Source organism: Lathyrus oleraceus, chromosome 3 (assembly GCF_024323335.1).
Source record: "Lathyrus oleraceus cultivar Zhongwan6 chromosome 3, CAAS_Psat_ZW6_1.0, whole genome shotgun sequence".
Taxonomy (NCBI): Eukaryota; Viridiplantae; Streptophyta; class Magnoliopsida; order Fabales; family Fabaceae; genus Lathyrus; species Lathyrus oleraceus.
The window spans coordinates 149,868,529-149,892,547 of record NC_066581.1 but is presented as its reverse complement, the minus strand read 5'-3'; positions in this window follow the sequence as shown (position 1 = coordinate 149,892,547).

Below are 24,019 nucleotides of genomic sequence, written 5' to 3'. Positions count from 1 at the left end.
TCAAATACCTATTTGAGAAACCTGTTGTCTCCTGAAAGAGTTATCACTGACAATGGTACTAATTTGAACAACAAGATGATTACTGAACTCTGCACGCAGTTCAAAATAAAACACCATAACTCTTCTCCGTACCGGCCAAAGATGAACGGCGCCGTGGGGACTGCTAACAATATCAAGGAGGTCATGCAAGAAATGACAGTAACATACAAAGACTGGCATGAGATGTTACCCTTTACTCTTTACGGTTATCGCACTTCAGTGCGCACTACGACAGGGGCAACTCCGTTCTCTTTAGTCTATGGAATGGAAGCCATCTTACTAGTGGAAGTTCAGATTCCCTCTCTAAGAATCATGAAAGAGGCGGGCTTAGATGAAGATGAATGGATTCAGACTCGACTCGATCAGATAAATCTGATTGATGAGAAGAGACTTGCGGCTGTTTGTCATGGGCAGATATATCAGAAATGCATGACCCAGGCATTTAACAAAAGAGTTAAGAGACATGTGTACCAACTTGGCGACTTGGTGATCAAGCGTATCATTCTACCACAAGGTGATCCCAGAGGCAAATGGACTCCCACATACGAAGGGCCATTTGTGGTTAAGAAGGTATTCTCTGGTGAAGCCATGATACTCGCTACTATGGATGGTGAAGACTTCCCACATCCCGTGAACGCGGACATAGTTAAAAAATACTACGCATAAAAGAGACCCGCTAGATCGACGTATCTAGGCAAAAGTAAAGGCATCCCGGCGAACCAAAAGGGTTCGGGCAAAAATTAGGGATATATAAAAAAAAATGTACACCCGGCAAGTCGAAAACCTGAAAAGGCGGCTTGGGCAAAAAAGGGTATCCTGGTGGACTGAAAACCTGAAAAGGCGGTCCAGGCAAAAATTAGGGATTAAAGCGTATGACTATGTCCCGTTCTCAGTCAACTTTCATCCAAGTTCGAGGGACTGACCAAGCCAATCACTTCTATCCGACAGCAAGGGATGAGATGCTCGAAGACATAATGACAGTAGTAGGCTTAAAATCAATAGGACTTCTTCCACATAGCTTTCTCTTTGTTTTCGACAATTTCCTCTTACTAGGATTTCTGTCTCCTTGTACACAAATTGCCTGTTTATAGGCCTCCTTTCAAAATCAATACAACCCTCTTTCAAAAAAAAGATGCTTTTGTTTTTACTTTTCTGTTTTGGTTGCGTAAATGTCCATTGATTTAATTTGAATTAATATATGCATTTGAATATGACCATGTTTACCAAAATACATGCATAGAATAACAATAGCAATTACTACAAGACTTCAGGATCGAGGATAAGGTCTAACCATGCTTCCAATGAATCCGCTACCAATTCTCTTCCCCAGCAAGCCTATTTTTCCCAGAAGAAATTGGCAGTATTCCCCGGCACAGCCAGTTACTTCCCCAACAGAGGTCGGCATCACCAGACAGATTGATCATCTCATCCATCCCCAGCCAGGCTCTGTTGAATATTTCCACCATCAGACAGAAATCAAGCATCCCCAGCCGAGAAAGGGTCATCGACACAAATGTCTCAAATCAGTAGATGGGGATTTATTTTCCCCAGTAGAGTCCCCAAGCAGAACTTCTCATACGCATAACTCATTCATTACATCCTTTCACAGCATACGCATGCATACAACATTCACATTTATTTTAGCATAACACGAAACATCTCATGCATCATGACATAGCATGAAGCTAACTTTTTCTTTGCAGGTTAATTATCCTCCTGATATAGTCAAAGTAGAAGGTTCATTCAGACAGACACCTTTATCAATCACATTCAAGATTCAGATACATATTTCAAATACAGTTCATGGGAACATTCATTCTGACAACACTTCGATATCCTCCTAACGATGGCATCTCTAAGCCCATCCCAGACATTTATTGCAAGTACAACATATACAGGTTATCAGATACAGCCTAACGTACGGTTCATTCTGATTCAGCCCAACATATGACTTCTTCAGCAACTCCAATGCGGTCTAACGTACGACCCATTTGGACCTTCAAATCCTCGGATACTGCCTAGCGTACGGTACGTTCAGGGGTGTAGTCTAGCGTACGACTACTTTCTTCTTCGGATACAGCCTAACGTACGGCTCATTCTGCAACTCAGATACGATCTAGCGTACGATCCATTCTGAACTCCAGCAACTCCAACGCGGTCTAACGTACGACCCGTTTGGATCTTACAACCCTCAGATGCTACCTAACGTACGGTACATTTCTGAAGTGTAGTCTGGCGTACGACTACCGCTTTCATCATCAGATGCGGCCTAACAGACGACTCATTATGCGACGGTCTAACGTACGACCCGTTTGGATCTTACATCCCCTCAGATGCTACCTAACATACGGTACATTTCTGAAGTGTAGTCTAACGTACGACTACCCCTTTCATCATCAGATCCTACCTAACATACGGTACATTTCTGAAGTGTAGTCTAACGTACGACTACCCCTTTCGTCATCAGATTCAGCCTAACGTACGGCTCATTCTGCAACTCAGATACGATCTAGCGTATGGTCCATTCTGATCCTTTATCCCCAACAGCATATGACACACTCCGACTCCCCAGCGAAGTCGGCAGCCTAATGGATGACTCATTATACGGTCTAACGTACGACCCAGTGTGGCACCCATGTCTTCAAATTGGCCTAATATACGGCGCGATCTGAAGCTTTCGTCATCAAACCTCCCGGATGGCATCTTTAAGCCCATCTCCATCAAGACCAACTGTCGATTCTCAAGTGCAAATTTTTGGGGCATTCTAGTGTTCAATAATCTTCCACCTCCAGACCACGAATGGCATACACGCCATCCTAACTCTCTCGGTTCAAGAATATTGAACAGGGGCAGCTGTCATACCCCAAAAATTACCCATCACTTTTCCTAAAAAAAAAAAAAAAAAAAAAAAAAAAAAAAAAAGAGAAATTTTTTTTAATTAATTAATTAATTATTTAATAATTAAAATAAATAAATAAATCAAAATATAACAAATTATTTTGGACTTGGGTCTCCCTCATTCCAAGCCCATTACCCACGAAATTAGTCTATAAATACTGAAGTTTCAGTAGGGGGGTGAGACTTGGAGTTTACACTGGGAGATTCACTGGAGAAAGAAGGAAGAGAAGCAAAACACTCTGAGGTTTCCTTGGAACAAAACCTTGAGGAAAAGAAAGAGAGAGAACAGAGAAGGACGGATAGAAACTTTGGCATAGGAACCCTGCCTACCCGGAGAATTCAGAGTAAAGAAACCCTGAAGGCAGCCCATCTGCACCGAAGCCATCGCCGTCCAATTCCCGCTGCCTAACTTATTCCGATACTACAAGTGGTCAATCCCTTCAACCTTGAATTGGCAAACAGGTTTGCGTATCTCTATTGTTTATACTTTCAATTGGCCATATCTACATATATAATGCATCATGATTAAATGTTGATATATAATTTGCTTTCGTATGGGAATTTAAATATGCCTGAATACCCTGAATGTTTGACCATGTTATTCCTGTGATAAATGCCATAAAATTCAAAGTTCCTAACATGGGGCTGTTTTCAAATTCAAAATCCGTGGCCTTCGCTAGGCGAGGCAGAGGCGAACGAGACAGTACCTGATTCTTCTAGTCTGTTTTTTTTATGTTTTTATCATAGCCATGCATTATTTATCCTATCCTATTTATTGTTGTGATATTTCTCCGGTGTAATCTTCGATTGCACCCTAATTTGGTGTTCTGACATGTTCTTTTTTTTTGAGTTTCGTAAAGGTTCACATATCCCAGGAAAAGGTTATTGGCTAGGTATTCCACTTTATTTGTGGGATACCCTTGTGGAGTTTCACCCTAAATTAATTTTTAATGTATTAATTTCTAATGTATTAATTTTTTAATATATTATTTTTAATAATTTTAATGTGGAGTTTCATCCTAATTATATAATTAATTGTAAAACTTTGCCTTTGAATAAGTGATCTTGGACCTCTCTTTGTTGCCTTACGATTACGATATTACGGTCATGTCCCGCGAACGTGGGGATACCCTTAGCAAAGACCCTTCGGTTAAATCATCATAAAATAAATTATAGTCCCTCGGATGTTGCCTTCGAATATACAACTTTGTCCCTCGATGACCCTCCGATGTTGCCTACGGTTAAAAGATGATAGTCCCTTCGAATGCTAAGATATCCTCGTAACTGTTGCCTTCAATGACCTATCGATGACCCTACGATGACCCTTTTACATCCAAAGGATAAAACTACTTATTTCTCAATAATAAGGACAGTTTTACCCTCATAAGGATAGGAAATACTCATAAAGACCTTGGGTCGGTATAACTCTTAATTGCTGGCTCACAACCTAAAACATTTTTTCACACCTCACACCTTTCAAAATACCTTCAGAAAATCACCACTTGGTATACATTCATACTAGAATCATTACCGAGTTATATTTTTCTAAACAATTTTCAAAACTAAACGAGATAATCACTTTGTATACATTCATACAAGAATCACTACAAAGTTAAATTCTCTTTTCAAAACAATTTTTCTAAACAATTCACAAACACTTTTTTTTAGACAAAAATAATATAAGTGATCGAGCAATTAAGAGCCCATGGATAACCATGGATACAAAGGGTGCTAACACCTTCCCTTTGTATAATGTACCTCCCGAACCCAAAATCTAAATTAAGGTTTTTCCTGTTCTTTTCCACCTTTCCTTATTGGATAAAAGAAAAGTCGGTGGCGACTCTTGCTAACCGCGACATTGCGATTAAAACCACAAAAAAGTCCAGTTCACCGTATGACATATGGGTGAAAATCCACCACCACTAGAAAGACTATTAGGTGACTATGGGATGGAAAATGCACCGGGTGGTAGACTAACAATCGTGAACCAACCGGTGAATGTTCCTAATTTTCAGCTGTATCCCAACACTATTAATCAACTTGAGAGGAGCCCTTTTTCGAGAAAAATCAACGAAGATGCAAATAAGCATTTACAAAGGTTTTTGACCATGAGCACCACTCTGAAGATAGATAGGAACACTGAAGAAGCAAAGAAGTTGAGAATGTTTTCGTTCACCCTATCTATAGATGCAGAAGAATGGTTTTACTCATTACTTGTTGGGAGTATTACTACTTGGGAACAAATGGAAACAACTTGTCTAAATGAGTATTTTCCAACTTCATTTCTCCTTGGGACTAGACATGACATCATGAACTTCAAACAAAAAGAAGGTGAATCACTTGGTGATTCATACAAGAGATTCAAGAGGTTACTTGTTGCTTGCCCGATACACAACTTGTATCAGACTGAGCAAATGCAGATTTTTGTCAATGGTCTCCGATTGAAAACAAAATAATAAATTGATACAGCAGATGGTGGCTCATCAAACTTTTCAACAACCATAGGTATTAAAAAGATCATTGAGTCAATAGTTGCAAATGAACATTTGGAGTTGTACAATAGGTGTTCAAGCAAATTTGGAAGGGTTACTGATCTGAATCTTGAAATAAATAAAATAAGCATAGAAGACACAATTGTTGTAGAAGTGGAGAAAAAACTCAAGGCCATGAATATTGGTACGCAAGAGGTAGCTCAAATTCAGCCAGTCTAGAATGTAAGTTGTGAAATTTGTGGAGGACCTCATTCGACTGTATACTGTGTTGCAAGTGCAAAACAAATAAAGGAGATAAATTTTTTGAGGCAGAACAACCCTTACTCTAACACATATAATCCAGTGTGGAAGAATCATCCTAACTTCTCCTGGAAATATCAGAAAGGGAATGTTCAACAACAGGGTCAAAGTCAATACCAGAATCTATTTCAACAATTACAACAACAACAAGCTCCCAAGAAAGCAGATTGAAAATAGCCATTGAAAAGATGGCAACTCATAATATTCAATTCCAAGAAGAGACCAGAAATAATCAGAGAAACATCATAACTTCTATAAAAAAATCTTGAAGTACAAATGGGGCAAATAGCACAACAACTAGCTGGTTCCCAAGCACCAGGTACACTACCTAGTGGAACTGTGATAAATCCAAGAGAATATAATAATATAAGTGTTGTTGTAACCAAAAGTGGTAGGTCTGTTGAGAATTATGAGAATAACCCAACAATGGCGAGAGTAGAAAAGGCCAAACACAATATTCATCATGATAGATGATTTAGGTATGTCTCTATCACTCAAAGTTTATGCAACTTCTTTTCGAATATCACTGCATTATTACACACACGGAGGCAAGTTGTTTCTTTTAACCCTGAACCTTTCGAGCCACCTATATTAATTATTATCCTTTGTTCACCCAATTTGAGCATGTATCCCTTTGTTTGTATATATTACCACATCAATATAACCCGTGTCCCAAACACTTTCATACCCTGTTCAGAGTGATTGTTGTGATTATTTAAAGTTGTGTTTCATTTTAAGTTTGGGGTAGCCCCATAAATAGATGAATAAGGTGAGTGTGAAAAAAATCATAATGAAAAATGATGAAAAAAAGAGAGAATCTGATGGCACAAAGAAAAGCACTCACCAAAGGAAAAGACTCAGTTGAATACAAGCTCTAAAAGAAAAAAAAAGAAATAAGTAATTAACTGGTAAAACAAATATGTCAATGGTACTCTAGAATAAATACATTGAAAAGAATGATAACATCGACTCTGAACTCAAAAGTTGTTTTCCATCCTTTATGTATCCCACCTTAACCCAATCCCCGTTACGACTTGAAAGACCTCAAAAGTGTGTGTAGTGTGCAGGTGAGATGAAAGGAGAATTCATTCAAACTTATGAGTCAGTATTGCTTATTGTGAAATTATGTGTACAAACACTTTAACCCCGAGAGTCCTGGTGAGAGTGTGAAACAAGCTGACAAGTGAAGTAGTAATTCTATGTGGAAGTGTGGCAAAACAATTAAATGCGAAAGGCTAAGGACCCTAAAGGAAGAAGCAAGAGCAAGTTGCGAAAAGTCTCAGTAGTATTGTGGTAAGAGTTGAGTCTTCAACTATTTTTGGGGGTGACATGATGTTTGTTTTGTCCTGAACATTGCTTGAGGACAAGCAACAAGCTAAGTTTGGGGTTGTGATCAGTCACCATTTATGCTATATATTCTATCACTTGTTCGGCAAAAATCCAGGTAAAATGTAGGACTTTGTTCTTATTTAGTGGTCTTTTGAGTCAATCTCTTGTATTGTTAGTTGATTTAATCGTTTCATCAATTTTTATGTTTCATTTCTATTTTTTCACATGTTATGCTTCGGTTGTGTGCCTTTACTGTTTTTCAGGTTCAAACAGATATTCAAGTATGATCGGATGCAGAAACCTCAAATTTCATTTGAATACTTGTGATGTCTACATGTTATCTTTTGATTTCCTTGAATACTATGAGTAGCTAAACCCCTCAATATTAGGGGGTGTCCCTGATTTGAATCTGTAATGACTTAGATTTTATAATTGCAATAATAGTGTTATTCTTCATAATTAATCTATTCTCTTGATGTTCTTAATGCTTTCTCTTTCAGAACAATTGAGATTATTATATGATTATCAATTAGGTTGGACCTCCATTGGTAATGCTTTCTTGAGAATATTCTATAGTAGATATCACCTAGGACTAAGGATACCCTATAGAAACCAAATTGTTCTTGATATAAAAAGGCTTAATTTCATCGGTAAATTTCTAGAGACATAGAGATTAGGGATGAATGATTAAAGGTTTTCTCATTAAGACATTGGGAGAAAACAACCTTAAGAAATGTTATTAATGAATTGATATTTGTTGTTGCAATATTGATTCAAAGTTGTTACAGGAAGAAATTACTCACATTCCCTAGCATATTATTCATATTTGTCAACACTTCACTGCACAATTTACTATTTTCACAATTATTTTCATAATTTAGCAAAATAATTCCAAAACATTAGTTTTTGTTTAATTGAACACAATTAAAACTCAATATTTACAAGCAGTCCTTGAGATCGACATTCGAGGAACTTTCCTCATTATTACTACAAAGGCAAAGTAATACACTTGTTATTTTCCCGATCAAACATTTGCAGAACCACTGACAACTTCAGCCTCAAGAGTATACAATCCTTGTTTCTTCACGCCTCTTAAGACTTCCTTCGACCCCTTCATGACTTTTAGAATATGTTTATCTCCTTGGAAAACATATCCTTTCTTGTCGAATTCACCAAGAGAAATCAAATTTCTCTTCAAATCAGGTACATACTTGACTTCAGACAACAACCTTATTGAGTCATCATGGAGCATGAATCTCACAGATCCAACACCTGCAATCTTACAAGCTTTATTGTTTCCAAGAAATAAAGATCCATCATCTTGATCACATAGTTCCTCGAATGAGTCTTTGTTTGGAGTCATGTGCCAAGTGCAACCTAAATCTATAATCCACTCTTTACTTGAGTCGCCGCTTGAAACCATAAGAACATCAGATGAGTCGAAAACATCTTGAACAATGGTTATGTTGCCATTATCCTTGCCTCCATGATCTTTCAGGCATTTAGGGCATGCTTTTATTGTATGACCCTCCTTATTACAGTGACAACATCGAATACCAGGTGCATCACCACTATAAGACTTATGCTGACATTTATCCTTCTTCTTGTCAAACTTGTCATCTCTCTTTGTGAATTTCGCCTTAACTGACAAACCTTTTCCAGTCAAAGATGGCATGTGCTATATTCGTTTGTTCAAATCCTTATAGTACAAGCCTGATTGAATTTATTCAAAGGTCGAAGACTATCTTCCATACAAGAGAGTGTCTTTGAAGTGAGCATGTGTTCTGAGCAAAGCACACAACAGTAACAGCGTTTGATCTTCATCCTTGATTTTTACATCAATATTTTCAAGATCAAGAATCAGCTTGTTGAACATATCCAACTGCTCAACTAGAACTTTGTATTCACTCATCTTGAATGAATACAGAGCTTGCTTCAGGTAGAGGCGATTAACCAATGATTTGGTCATATACAAACTTTCGAGTTTCTCCCAAAGACCCGACGCCGTTGTCTCCTTCAAAACCTGTCAAAGAACCTTGTCACTAAGGCTCAATAAGATGACATTGTGGGATTTCTCTATCGTAGTCAATTTTTCTTTATCCTTTAACATAACGTTCATGGTTGTGGCTCCCTTCAATGCTTCTAAACAACCCTACTGAACCAATATGGCTTTCATCTTCAAGCGCCACAGACCGAAATCGTTCACTTCGGTGAACTTTTTAATCTCATACTTTGTTGACGGAATATTCTCCACACTCACTGCACCATTTTTTATGAAAACGATGTCGGAATTAAAAAGTATAATTGGTTTCTTGATCGGTAAGAAACCCATAAGGATAGAAAAGAAGAAAATAATAAGAACACAGTGAAATTGGTTATAAACTGATATTCTTTATTTTCTCTTTAAAACAAGATTACAAGTGTTACAGAATAGCAAATAACCTTACTCACCCTAATTAGAATTTGCCTTATACAATGATGAGAGACTAGTATGTTGTTTATAAGAAAACTAACATACTAAACTAATGGGCTTTTACACACAGACCCATTACACAAGTTAACTTAGAGAACAAGCTAACTTAAACAATTGGGCATAACAAACAGGCCCAATTCGACATGCTAACAATCCTAGCATATTTCGACTATAACATGTGAATAGACTTCGACGCAATGCTAAGGTCCTGTCGAATTGGCGAACCAAGAAGCTACTCTTCGGCCATACTAGAGTTCAATCCAATATCTTACAGAGTGAGAAAAGAGAAAGAAAAGAGAAATATTTTTTTATTAAAGGGATGTTTTTTAAATTAATGTGTCTGACAAGATTTCGTATTCATACTCCTACGTATCTCCAGGTGCTATGGAGAACTCAAGGCTACGTAGTTCTACTGAAAGAGAACTATTATATTGATTGCTTTTAGGGAGTGATCCTTTAGATATATCGAGTGATTAAACCTATACTTGTTGCTCGCTCTTGGAGGCTGAAGTCTTTGTTTGTTTCACGTCGGATATGGATAAAGAATACTCTTTTCTAAAAATGTTTTCGGAGTCATGCAAGGGCGGAAAACAATTTTGATTGGTTAAGTTGCTTCTAAGTGGAGACGGGCATCCAAACAGAGAGCTCTACTACAGTACTCAGATTCCCGAAAAGGAAGAGGTATAACCCTAATCACTCTCTTTTCACCCAAAAGTCTATTATGAAAATGTGTGGCAAATTAGGTTAAAGTTCATTGACAGTAGACGATTATTCAGACAGAGAGCTCTACTGCAGTGTCCAAATATTCGAGAAAGAGAAGGTTGATACCCAATCAATATTTTTCTTCTATAAGAGAAATGACCTAATTCTAGTAACTATTGTATTTTAATATGGAAGACGAATGTATGAAGATGGAGCTCTACAATAGTATCCTAACATTCGAAAAATAGAAGGTCTAAACCTAATCAGATTCTTCCATTTTTATTATGAAAAGCTTTTAAAAATAAGGGGACGACTTGACGTTGGATCAAGTGTCTGAAGTTGATTTATGAAAAGAGTTTGGATGTGACAGGGGTAATGCTCGACTTTGTATTCAATTTGGATTTGATTAGGGAAAAGACACTCAATATTTGATCAAGGTTTTTAATATTTGCATTGAATTGAGAATCAGATGGAATGATTCAAATGTTTTTGAAGATGATGGAGAAGTGGATAGTGGAAATGGTTCTGAATTCTGAAATTTTCCCGACGTTGGATCAAGTAATTGTTTTTTATTCTTTTTTTAAAGTGTTGATTTTAATCTTGAGTTAACAATTAATTAATACAATGAAACAACTGAAAGCAGTAAACTTATTACACTTTTACGGGAATGAGGTACAGTTTGTCGAAATGGGATACAACACAATAATTAAATGATACAAGCTTTGAAAGACAATTGTAAATAAAAGAATCTCATTGTGAGAAGATCCAAGAGAAAGCCAAGGGACTCGAAGTAAAAATCAAAAATTGAAATACAAAATTTAGCGCTATGTTAAGCAATCGTAAAGCGATTCATGTAGGAATCACCATATCTGAGGTCGGTTAATAAAACTTTATGCGCTTAAGCAATTTCTAAAATTAAATTGAATTTTTAACTCCGAAATTGCAAGGCATCGATGAAAACCTAATTTTAAGCAACAAAAAGAAACGAAAATTAAACTAAAAGAATTTAGCGTTATGTTAAGCAATCATAAAGTGATTCATGTAGGAATCACCCTATCTGAGGCCGGTCAACAAGACTTTATGCGTGTAAGAAAATTTCTGAAGTTAAATTGAATTTTTAACTCTGAAATTGCATCGCATTTGTGAAAAATCGACGGGACAATAAAATCAAATTTTCTTTAACAATTTAAAAACAAATAATTTAATTAAATAATAATCAATTAATTATCAATAATAATAATATTCAATAATAATTCTAATAGTAATTATAAATGACAATAATAATTAATAATAATAATCAATATAACAATAATAATAAACAAATAATGATAATTAGTAATAATGACCAACAATAATAATAATTGAATAATAATCGACAATAAAAATAAATAAAAAATGACAATAATAATTAATAAAAAAATGGTAATAAGAATAAGAATAACTAGCAATAATGATAATTAATAACTAGTTATCCACAATAATTAATAATAATGATAATGGTTAATAAAAATAGTAATAATTATAATAAATAAAATGTTAAATGAAAATTAATAAAGGATTAGTGATTAATATTAATATTAATAATAATAATAATCATCATAACAAGTTAATAATAATAATCCAAAAAAATACTAATACTAATAATAAAAAAATAAAAACTATAATAATAATAATAATAATAAGTTAATAATAATAATCCAAAAACATACTAATAATAAAAAAACTATAATAATAATAATAATAATAATAATAATAATAATAATAATAATTAAAGAAAAAAAATAAAATAACGAAGGAAAAAAAAGGGGGACCGTGTGAGTGTATCAGAGAGTAGATCCAACAATTTTTTCAAAAAATTTCTAACATCCATTCCCAACGCGACACTTGCCATAGGATTTTAATGTCAAAACAAAGAAAACACATCCTCTTCTTCTCTTCATCCCTTTTCCGTGTTTCATAAATCCTGTTGTGTTTTTTTTCAAAAAAAATTAAAACAACAACAACAAAACCTTGTTCATTCTTTAATATTTTAAAAGCAACAAACAATAATAAATTTCTCATTCTCTTCTTAATACTTTAAAATCAATAACAACAACAACATGTTATTCATTCTTGTAACTCATCTTCTACCTTTTTTTGTTTGTCCAGCCGCTGCGAGAAAGCGATGCGTGATGCTTGTTGTCGTTTGGTGGTCGTGCAGTTGGTGGTGGTTTCAGAGGAGGGATATCAGATGCTCGTGAAGTTTGAAAGGTGGAGGTCGCGGTTGTTTGATGGTTTTTTGTGTATTTCGGTTGGTTCACAGAGGGAGGCGGAGGCGAGTTTGTGTAACGGCGGTCGCAATGGAGAGTTGTGATGATGTTTGGCCACGTCAGAGTAAGGGTGGTGTGCGGTTATAAGAGGTTGTCTGATTGGTGGTCTAAAGTTTTGAATGAGACAGAGAGATGTTGAAGTTTGATTTTCTATTTGAAGAAGAATGGTGATGAACGCAGACGAAGGAGATGGAGAAGGTTTCATTGGCCAGTGTGAGGAGGATGTTTCAGATGTGGATGCGGTGGTTTATGGAGTTTGAAGAAATGATGTTACGGTGTTTAATGGAAATGAGAATCGATGGAGGTATGGTGTTAGAGGTAGTCGAACATGTTGGAAATCTCCCAAAGCCTATGGAGAATTTCAATCAATCTTGATGAACAAGATTGTTATTACCCACACAATAACAACGAAAAGAGAAGAACGATGGAGAAAGAGAGTGTATAGAACGATGAAGGAGAAGAAGAATTAAATTATGTAGAGTTTCTCTCTGCCCATAAACTGTGGAAAACTTCTTATTCACTTTGCAACTGCAAAATACTGTGAATACAATGTTATGAATGCTCTATTCACTTCTGTTACAAAAATAAGGGTTACTCCCTCTATTTATAGATTTAGGTTAACTTGGACCTCAAGACAAGGCCCAAAACTATAAAAACCCAAAACTATAAAAGCCCAAAACTATAAAAGCCCAAAATAGCTAACACTATTAAATAGGCATAGGTGGTTTGACACTTCCTTACTCTGTCGAGCAACCTGCTTCGACACAAGGAATTACAATTCAACACACCACCTAATTCATTGTGTCTAAGCTATCTACATTCATCATAGTTCTTAGTCTTCTGAACACTTCGATTTGCACTCCCTTCGTCATGATGTCTGCAATCTGATTCTCAGTTCTGCAGTATTCCACATTCATCTTCCCATCTGCTACCTGCTCTTGAAGATAATGGAACCTCATCTTGATGTGATTGCTTCGACCATGTGCTATCAGATTCTTTTCCAGATTGATAGCTGACATGCTGTCGATCTTCATGGTAATTGCTCCATGACTCTTTGCTGTTATTTCTTCGACCAGATTCACCATCCATGTTGCTTGGCATGCACAAAGAGAAGCATCTATGTATTCTGCTTCACACGATGATAATGCCACTACTGGCTCTTTTCCCGAACTCCAAGCAACTGGTGCACCACCTAACATAAACACATAACCAGCTGTGGATTTTCAATCCTCAGCATCACTACACCAACTTGAGTCGGTGTATCCCACTAATTTGCATTCTTTTACTTCATCAGTTGCAGGAAACAAAATGCCATAGTTGAGATTTTCTTTCAGATACCTTAGTATCCTCTTCGTTGCTGCTAGATGTGATACCTTTGACTTCTGCATGAACCTACTCTCCATACCTACAATGTATGCTAAGTCAGGCCTTGTGTGACAAAGGTGAAATTCTGGTATCAGATATGAGATGTCGAAGGTAATGTCACGACACTAATATCTGAGTTATGCAAACATGATAGAGATAAAGAATAGTAATGCAAGAGACACAAGCAATTGTTAACCCATCTCGGTCCAACTCACCTACATCTGGGGGCTACCAAGCCAGGAAGGAAATTCACTAAAATAGAATTAGTTCAAAGACTCTCCGTACACTTCAACAAGTTACAGTCTTTCTCACATAATCTCTACCCGTGCAATTTCTACCTAAGCATTCTTAGATATGAGAACCCACTCACTTCCCTACAATCACACACCAATGATTTTACACAACAATCCCTTGAGAAAAGAAAACACTTTTCAATAACACACACTTGATTTTACTTCACAGTTTCAATCAAGTAAACACGCTCTTGATCTTGCTTCACAACTTTGATCAAGAAGACACACACTTGATATTGCTTCACAGCTTGGATCAAGTAGACACACACTCTTGCTTAACAGCTTTAGAGTGACAAATTACAACCACAAGTCAGACCAATTCAATCATCTAAAGATGACTTGAATGACTTACAAGTCTCACGACTAAACAAGACACAAACCCTAGCTCTCTCTCTATATTTCGCTCAGTATTGGTTGTGTTGTAAAACAGGTTTTCTAAGTCCCTTTTTATAGAAGCTTTCAGCTGGGCTTAGACATCTTGAAAACCCTAAATCTATTTTCCAATTAAATCTTCTCATGACAGTTGGTTAGATCGCCTTGGAAAATAAGTAAATCAGGTTGTAATCCATGATTGAATGCGCCTGCAAATCAGATCTTCAATCATACATAGATTGCCATTAATTGCGCAATCACAAAACACCAGCCATTCATACTGAATGTTCTGTGTACAGGATGTCATGACATCAGGTCTAACATCCTGGAACAATCTTGCATAATTCCATAATTCCTTTTATAATTTCCAGCAGGTACAAACATATCAAATGCCATGACATTGTGTATGACATCCTGAAACAATCCTGCATAATTATGTTTTCCAATTAAGCTCCAGCAGGTACACAATATCAGATGTCATGACATGGTGTATGACATTCTGAAACAATCCTGCATGATCATGTTCTTGAACTCCAGCAGGTACACAGGATATCTTATGTTAAGACATCACACATAACATCTTGTGAACACTCTTTGTTTTACCAAAATTGCTGCCAACACTTAGAATCAACAAACTCCCCCTTTGGCAAATTTTGGCTAAAACATATATTTGTCCTTTTTATTCACAAGGTAAACTATCAACAGTTAAACAACATAACAGTAGTTTAATCAATAGCAGAAGCAACACAATTACTAGCTAGTTACTAGTAATACACACATGCACAAGGGTACTTCTCCTCCCCCTAAATCTGTGCAACAAAAACAGAATTACTAGTTATGGATGCAACTAGTAAGACACACAAATGCACAAGGGTTCTTCTTCTCCCCCTAAATATGTGAACCACATACATCAGCACCAGTAACATTCAGAGTCACACTCTGACATCTCCTTCATCATCTGTAACATTCAGAATCACATTCTGACATTTCCTTCCGACATCTCCTTCAACATGTTAACATTCAGAATTTCCTTCTGACATCTCCTTCAACATGTTAACATTCAGAATTTCCTTCTGACATCTCCTTCAACATGTTAACATTCAGAACCTCCTTTTGACATCTCCTTCAACATCACCTGTACAACACAGAGCATGCACAGAACATCAGACATCTCCTCCAACATCTTAGAACAGAACACCATTCTGTCTTACATCAGACATCTCCTCCAACATCACAGAACAGAACATCATTTTGTCTTACATCAGACATCTCCTCCAACATCATAGAACAGAACATCATAGAACATCATTCTATTCAACATCATCAGCTGTCATTTGTTTAGCCTAGCTAGCTACATCAGCACTGCAGATCTCCACAACCACATATTCAACTGCAGCTCTCCACATAATCACTTCTCCCCCTTTTTAGTCAAAATTGACCAAAGGTGACCAATTAGACAAAATAAATGTCAATCAGCCTAGCAGAGAATGTCACAAGAGATGTTATAACATATAAAATGTTAAAACATAAATGCTAGGAGATACAAACCATAATTATACACAGCGGTAATAGCTGAGGTAATTAGAAATCCATGGAACTCATTAAGAGCCCAAATATTACATCAAGGCATCAGTAAGAACTGCCACAAAATACAACTATTTCAATAGAAACAAAACATCCAAGCTTCCAAAACAGTCATAACAGCATACAGAACAGCCAAACCAACCCAGTCTTCCTCACAGCACACAGTCTTCATAACAGGGAAACCTTTACACCTCAGTCTGAGGAAGTAGCATCTTCTTCTTATAAATACCTTGCTAAAATCCTTGTTATTCTTGTCAGAAATATCCTCAGGGATATTCACCACAAACTCCTTCAAAACACTAGGGTAAGCACTAACAGTTTTCAATAAACCTGCAGACTTGATCAACTCCATAACCTCCTTCACTTCCATAGCATCTTTCCCTGGTTCCTTCTCCACAACAACTCTCTTCTGTATAACAAATTTCCACTTGGCTGCACCATCTTCCAGATGAAAGGAAATGTTGTCTAAATGCACAGCTGCAGCCTTAACAGGAGATTTTCTAACAGAATGCCTTTTAGCAGTAGAGATGTCTAGGACATCGTCTTCGACATCATCTTCGGAGTCAGAACTTTCTCTGGCCTTTCTTTTCTTGACTTCCACTTTACTCCATGATTTAGAAGGACCTACAGCAGCAGCTTTCTTCCCTGTTCTGGCTGTCATCAAATCAACCACAGACTTGCCTTTCCTGGTCTTCATTTTCTTTGCAACACTTGGTTTTAAATGATGAACCAAGGTGTCATCTTCCTTGTCTGAGCTTTCTTCTTCCAAATCAATTACCTTCTCAGCAATGTCATCTTCCTTATCTGAGCTTTTTCCACTCCATATTAATTGCTATAAATTCTCATGGATACAAGTCCCCAATTTCCCTCTTAAACATTCAAATTGATTAGCATCCAAAGCCTTTGTAAATATGTCAGCTAATTGCATTTCAGTTGTAACATGCTCCAGTGCTATGATTTTCTCTTCCACAAGTTCTCTAATGAAGTGATGACAAATATCAATGTGCTTTGTCCTGCTGTACTGAACAGGATTTTTGGAAATAGTTGTAGCACTCAGGTTGTCACAGTAATGCAAGTGAAAACCCCACGATAAAATTTAGGGTGTGACAATATATTACAAATTCGGTGAGATAACTCTAACTTTTTAACTTATTTTGTCTAATAATAAGATAGTAATAAAAAGTTGGTATAGCATGACTAACTAATTCTATTTTGAATTCATTCTCTAATAGTTCCCTCGTCCAAAATTTATTAATAAATAAAGACATACTTAAAATACTAGACTACATTTCTAGTAAATTCACACATGCACACACAAAATGACATGTAAAACCCATTTCCCAATTAAATACAAGATCAAATTAACTACAAGAAGAAACACTTAAGAGATGAACATTTTTTTAAGAAAAATACAAAAAGTCTAGTTGAGTTGCAACAAGAGAATATGAAAAAAAAATTAACGTGAATTCCACAATAGTATAATACCTTGACTAATTGTATTGTGTCTCAAATGAAACTCATTTATTCAAAATCAAAACTTTGCACTAATACCTTATACCATTCTTTTTCTTTTGTCCTCCAAGAGAGAAGTTGAAGTTGTATTTAGTTTTGTATTTGAAAAAAAAAAGTGATGGATTAGCCCATTACTCTTTTTTTTAAAAAAAATTCCTCCATATAAGTTAATCGGTTGTTAAAGACTTGAGATCTAAGAGTGTATTCCTTTCAAGATTTTAAATTTGAATTCAATTTGAAATTCTAGTTATCAGACTTTCGATGTCACACGGGTTGTTATGACATCCGATTCTGCGCAGACAAGAATTATGCAGAACTTAAAAGTAAGTGCAGTAAATAACACAAGTGATTGCTTACCCAGTTCAGTCCAACATGACCTACGTCTGGGGGCTACCAAGCCAGGGAGGAAATCCAATATTAGTAGTATTAATTCAGACCTTAAACCAACTGTTTAACCCTATCACTTAATACCTACCCAATGCAATTTCAATCTTACACTAAGATCAGAGTTCCTACTCACTCCCTCTCAATCACCTCAGTGATTACAACCTTTAATTACTATTAAAGACACTTGTGAAGTCACACTTCAAACAACTCTTGATTGTGCTTAACAGCTTTAATCAAGATACACAGCACTCACGCTTAAAAGCTTAGAATGACACAACACTTACAACTCAATGAACACCCTATACCAATGCTATCATCTCAATGATAATAGCTTGGCTTACAAGATACGTCTAATACAAGACACACAAAAATACAGCATTGAAGTATGATGAACACACTAAATCTTCACGCCTAAAATCCCCAGCTCTGAATGAAGGATTGCCATCCTTTTATATTGCAGCACTTGGGCCTTGTACTTGTATTTTCTTGAAATTAAGGTCACGCGAGTTCCCCTAAATTCCACATCTAGGTTACTAACAAATAGGCTATTTGTTAAGTTCATTAATTGTAGCTTGGTTGTTGGTTTCCTGGATTTACTCTCAGCTGTTGAATCCTTGAAGAATAGCCTGAGAAAAATGCTGAAACAGAAAAACTGAACAACCTACAATATAGCATACGCTGTCAGGAATGAATGTCACAACATTCAGTTTGACATCTAAATCAAGGACCATATGCTAAGTCTGTTTTTCCTAAAAACAGACTGTACAAATTTGTTGAACTGTACAGGACCAATCTGTCCATACCTCAGTATCAGCGTACATTAATAAATGTCAAGACATCCAATTTGACATTTACACATAGAGCCTTACATCAGGTCTGTTATCCCCTTGATAAGCAGACTGAGCTGCATACTGAAATGTAGCAGAAAACCACTCTGCCTATTGTTCAGTATATGCTGTCAATGATGAATGTCATAACATCCAGTTTGACATTCAGACAGTAGGCCTTATGCCAGGTCTAGTATTTCCTTGATAACCAGACTGAAAATAAATACTGAGTTCTAACAGAACACAAACTGTTCTATTCCTCAGTATCTGCTGACAGGGATGAATGTCATAATATCCAGTTTGACATTCAATAAATCCTGTATTAGCTAATCCTGCAGTATACTACTCAAGTATGTCATGACATCAGCCAAGACATCAGAGTACAGCTAGATATTCTAACATACAATGCAGTCAAACAAACATCTCCACAGCATGTCATGACATCAGTCACGGCATTATAATCCAGCTAGTGTTTTACCATACAATGCAGCCAATTCAACATCTACAAACTCCCCCTTTGGCAAATTTTTGGCTAAAACACTTTGGTCTCACAACAGAGTCCATAGCAGCGGAAATCACACATCTAGCAGGAAATTAACCTAGCTAATACACTCAGAGTAGCAGCACACTCACACAAATGGAAGTTAAATAAAAACTTCACATATCAGCACACATACAGAAGTTAAATAAAAACTTCTAATTGCAACACACATAAACACACTCACACTCATAGAAGTTGAACATCTGCTACAGCACAACCTCTGGATTAGAGGATCTTGAATATCTGTTTAGCAATAAGCAAAACAATCTGTTGTCCTGGGGTATCACCTGTTACTCCCCCTTTTTGTCAAAAATGTTGCCAAAGCAACACTTTAAATTACAGATCCACATAACATAAACAGAATTACATAAATGACAGAATTACAGACTTGATTTATTCATCAGCCTCATCATTAGTGTCATAATCAGAACTGGCCTCCTCCTCACCCTCTGAGCTTTGCCTTGCAGCTCCATCTGTATCCTCAACAGACATCTCCAATTGAAAAATCAGCTTTTCCAGGGCGAGCTTCCTAACCTCCAGCTCTTTGCAAGTCTCTCTGAGCACAACAATGACAACAACTTTATCTGGTTGGTTGCCAACATTGGATGTTTCTCCAGATGCATGACAATGTCAGGGACATGCTTACCCAGGAACAGTTTGTAGTTGAAGGCCAATGGACTCTCTCTTCTTTTCACAAAGTCATTGTCTGTCAAGATGTTTGGGAATTGATTCAGCACAATGCCACATATGAGAGAAGGAAATGCTATAGGTCCCTTCACACTGAAACTCCCAGCATGTTTCATGGTTTGATCAAAGATGTAGGTACCATAGTCAAACTTTGCCTTGGTTCCAACAGCATAGATGAACTTTCCAAGCATCACAGACACAGTTGACTTGTGATTTATGGGCACCCAGTTGGCAGCTCCAACTTTGTGTAGCATGGCATACTTCACACTGAGTTGGCTGGCCACCAGCTTCCCTTTAAGAGGCCACTTCCGGACTTGATTTGCAGTGATGACTTGACAGATTCTGTTCTCAGTCACTTCAAGCTCTGGTTGCACTACATCAGCTCTTCCCAAATATAGATTGATTACTGAAGGAGAGAAGGTCACACACTTGACACGCACATAGACCTTTCTGAATTCTCTGGACTTCCCATCTGCACATTCCTCAGACACATTGACAATGAACTCCTTCACCAAGGTCTCATAGCACTTTGGGAGTTGAGTCACAGTTCTCATTAGCCCTGCCTCTTTAATAAGGTCCACAATCTCCTTACACTCCAAGGCATTCTGAGCCATTTCCCTCTCCAAGGCCAGCCTCTTGTGATAGACATACTTCCACCTGTTCACACTAGAGGCAAAATGAAATGACACATTGTCAATAGGTACCTCTGGGACACTAGCAGCCAACTTGCTAGTGGTTGGCTTCTTCTTAGAGAGAGATGTTGTGACATCACATGGGACATCTGAATCTGACTCCACCACAACAGCCTTGGTCTTCATTTTCTTGGGCACCTCTTTGCTCCAAGATTTTGCAGGTCCATGTCCTTTCCTTTTGAGGGGACTCTCTGTCACCTTTTGCTTGGGATAAGTTGTCACATCAACCTCCCTAGTTGGGGACCTCTCCACCACAGTCTTTCTCTCCCTCCTAGTCCTAACCCTTTTTGTTATGCTAGGGACAACTGAGGTCAACAGTTCATTATCAGAGAACTCTTCCAGATTCACTGTGTTAGCATTAGGGTTGTCACTGACATCTTGAGTGACACGGACCTTCTCACCTCCCACATGATCTAAGGGTTTTTCAATCCTTGAACCCTCATGAGCATCAGGTTGCTCAGCATCGTCAGAAACATTCTTTCTTAAGATGACTGCGTTTTCTTGACATGCAACTCTATCAGGTATGATAGTGTTCAAGGGAACGGAAACCCCAGGAACATTCTGATCCCCAGATAGTATCTTCGTGACAATGGTTGCAATGGCATTATGCACATACCTCGAGCCTTCCCTGGTTGGTTCTTCAAGAGCGATTTCTGAGGAGAATCCGGAGACCGTTTCTTTCGGTCTTCTTGCATGAGAAGAAGTTGCAGCGTTAGCAGCAGAGTCCTCCCGGTTAGGGTTGCACGACTCAGTGCTGGGGGAATCAGACAGGGTCATGTAGGAGGTGGAATTGGATTGGTCTGCCATGCTGGATATCTCGAAGGAGAGTTGAACAGTTTCTTTGGGAGAGGGTTTGCAAGACTGAAAGTTGAAGCAATGGAATAGGGAACGCTTGTTGCACGAGTAATGTCTATTAATTTTTGACCACTCAGAGTGCACTCTTAATTGTTTAATAAGTTGACTTACTAAACAGTAGCTAACTAACATCATTAGTTGCTACAACTTCTCAGAAGAGCACATTCCCTCTTTGCCCCTACCATTGTCAAACTGAGTAGCATCCAATGTCATGACATTCTGAGTGACATTGTACTCAGTCTGCATCAGTTTCATCCATACCAGTGATGACCACCTGCTACCAGAAGCTAGGTACTTAGTTTCTACAGACGATAATGTTACACACATCTGTTTATCCCTTGCTACTGCATCATTTGTATGATGACCAATAGGTGACAATGACTCACAGCTTTCTATCATACATTTTCCACAGTCTGTTTTCTTATCCATGGGAAGATTTGGGATTTCCCTAATTGCTCCCTTGGATATGATCTTCTTCATTCCTTTTAAATGAAGTTGTCCAAGTCTTCCATGTCCCAGCTTCACTTCCAGCTCTCCCTTGGCTAAGGGGCACTTGGAGGAGTAGAGTGAGTCTTTAAATTTCCATAGATAACAGTTATCTTTGGATCTGGCTCCTCTCATTACTTCCTGATTGCAACCATTCAACACCACACATCCTCCCCTAGTGTATTTCACATTGAATCCTTGGTCACATAGCTGGCTTATGCTGATGAGATTAGCAGTTAGTCCTCTTACTAACAGCACATTACTCAGTTTTGGAACTCCAGGACAATCCAGCTTACCAACACCCTTGACTTCTCCTTTAGCACCATCACCAAATGTCACATACTTGGTGGCATGGGGTTGTAGATCCACCAATAAGTTGCTCATCCCAGTCATATGTCTTGAGTAGCCACTATCAAGGTACCAGTCTTGTCTGGTAGGTGCCCTTGGAGATGTGTGAGCTAGTTTAGCAACACATTGTTGATTCTCAAGGGAGAGATTAAGCTTAGATGCCTGCTGCTTAGGTCTGACTTGAGGTGTCTGATTATCAGCCCATTTTTGTTTCTTAATGGGGGCATTAAGCTAAGACGCCTTCTGCTTAGGTTTGACTTGAGTAGTCTGGTTGGGATAACCATGCAGCCTGTAGCAGAAGAGTTTTATGTGACCAAATCTACCACAGGAATGCCATCTCCATCTCTGAAATTTCTTCTTCTGATGGTTACTCATTCTGGTTCTCTGATGTTGAGACATCGGTTGTGACTTCTGCTTGAATTTCTGAACTTCAGCCTTAGATCTTTTGAGTTCAGATGGAGATTTCTTAGCAAAACCTAAACCAGACATGGTTCCTGACTTCTGTCCTACCTTTAGAATCTCTTCCAAGGTGTCAGTTCCTTTGTTCAACATTCTGATGGATTTTGTCATTTGTTCTAGCTTAGCCGTCAGCAAAGAAATCTCACCATTCAGACTATTTATGACTTTCAGCTGCTTCTGTTTCTCAGCTTCCAGCTCTTTGATGAGTTTCTTCTGCTTTTCTCCTTGGATACATACTTCTGCACTTTTAACACATAACTCTTTATATGAAGCAACAAGTTCATCCAAGGTAAGCTCATCTCCGCTTGAGTTATCCTCCGAGGCACAGACACTGGTCAGAGCAGTGACATGTTTAGCAGATTCTCCTTCAGATTCACTCTCAGAGTCTTCTTTAGACCAGGTGGTAGCTAGCCCTTTCTTTTACATCTTGAGGAAGGTAGAGCATTCAGCTTTAATATGACCATAACCTTCACATCCATGGCACTGGATTCCCTTGCCATGAGTGACCTTTTCTTCATATTTTGACTTTCTACTGATGTCATATGAAGAGTTCTTGACATTAGGTCTACCCTGTTGATCAACCTTCTTTATGAACTTGTTGAACTGTCTTCCAAGCATGGCTATGGCTTCTGAAATGCTTTCATTTCCCCCAATGTTTCCTTCTTCTGAATTCTCTTCAGTATTTGATACAAAAGCTATCCTTTTGTTCTTCTTTTCAACATTCTCACACAAGCCCATTTCAAAGGTTTGGAGAGAACCAATGAGCTCATCCACCTTCATGTTGCAGATATCTTGAGCCTATTCTATTGCAGTGACCTTCATGGCAAATCTCTTAGGTAATGACCTGAGAATCTTTCTTACAAGTTTCTCTTCAGCCATTTTCTCACCTAAGTCACCAGAAGTGTTTGCAATCTCAAGAATATTCATGTGAAAGTCATGAATAGTCTCATCCTCTTTCATCCTCAGATTTTCAAACTTGGTGGTCAGCATCTGAAGTTTGGACATCTTCACCTTGGAGGTACCTTCATGAGTTATCTTGAGGGTATCCCAAACTTCCTTAGCCAGCTCA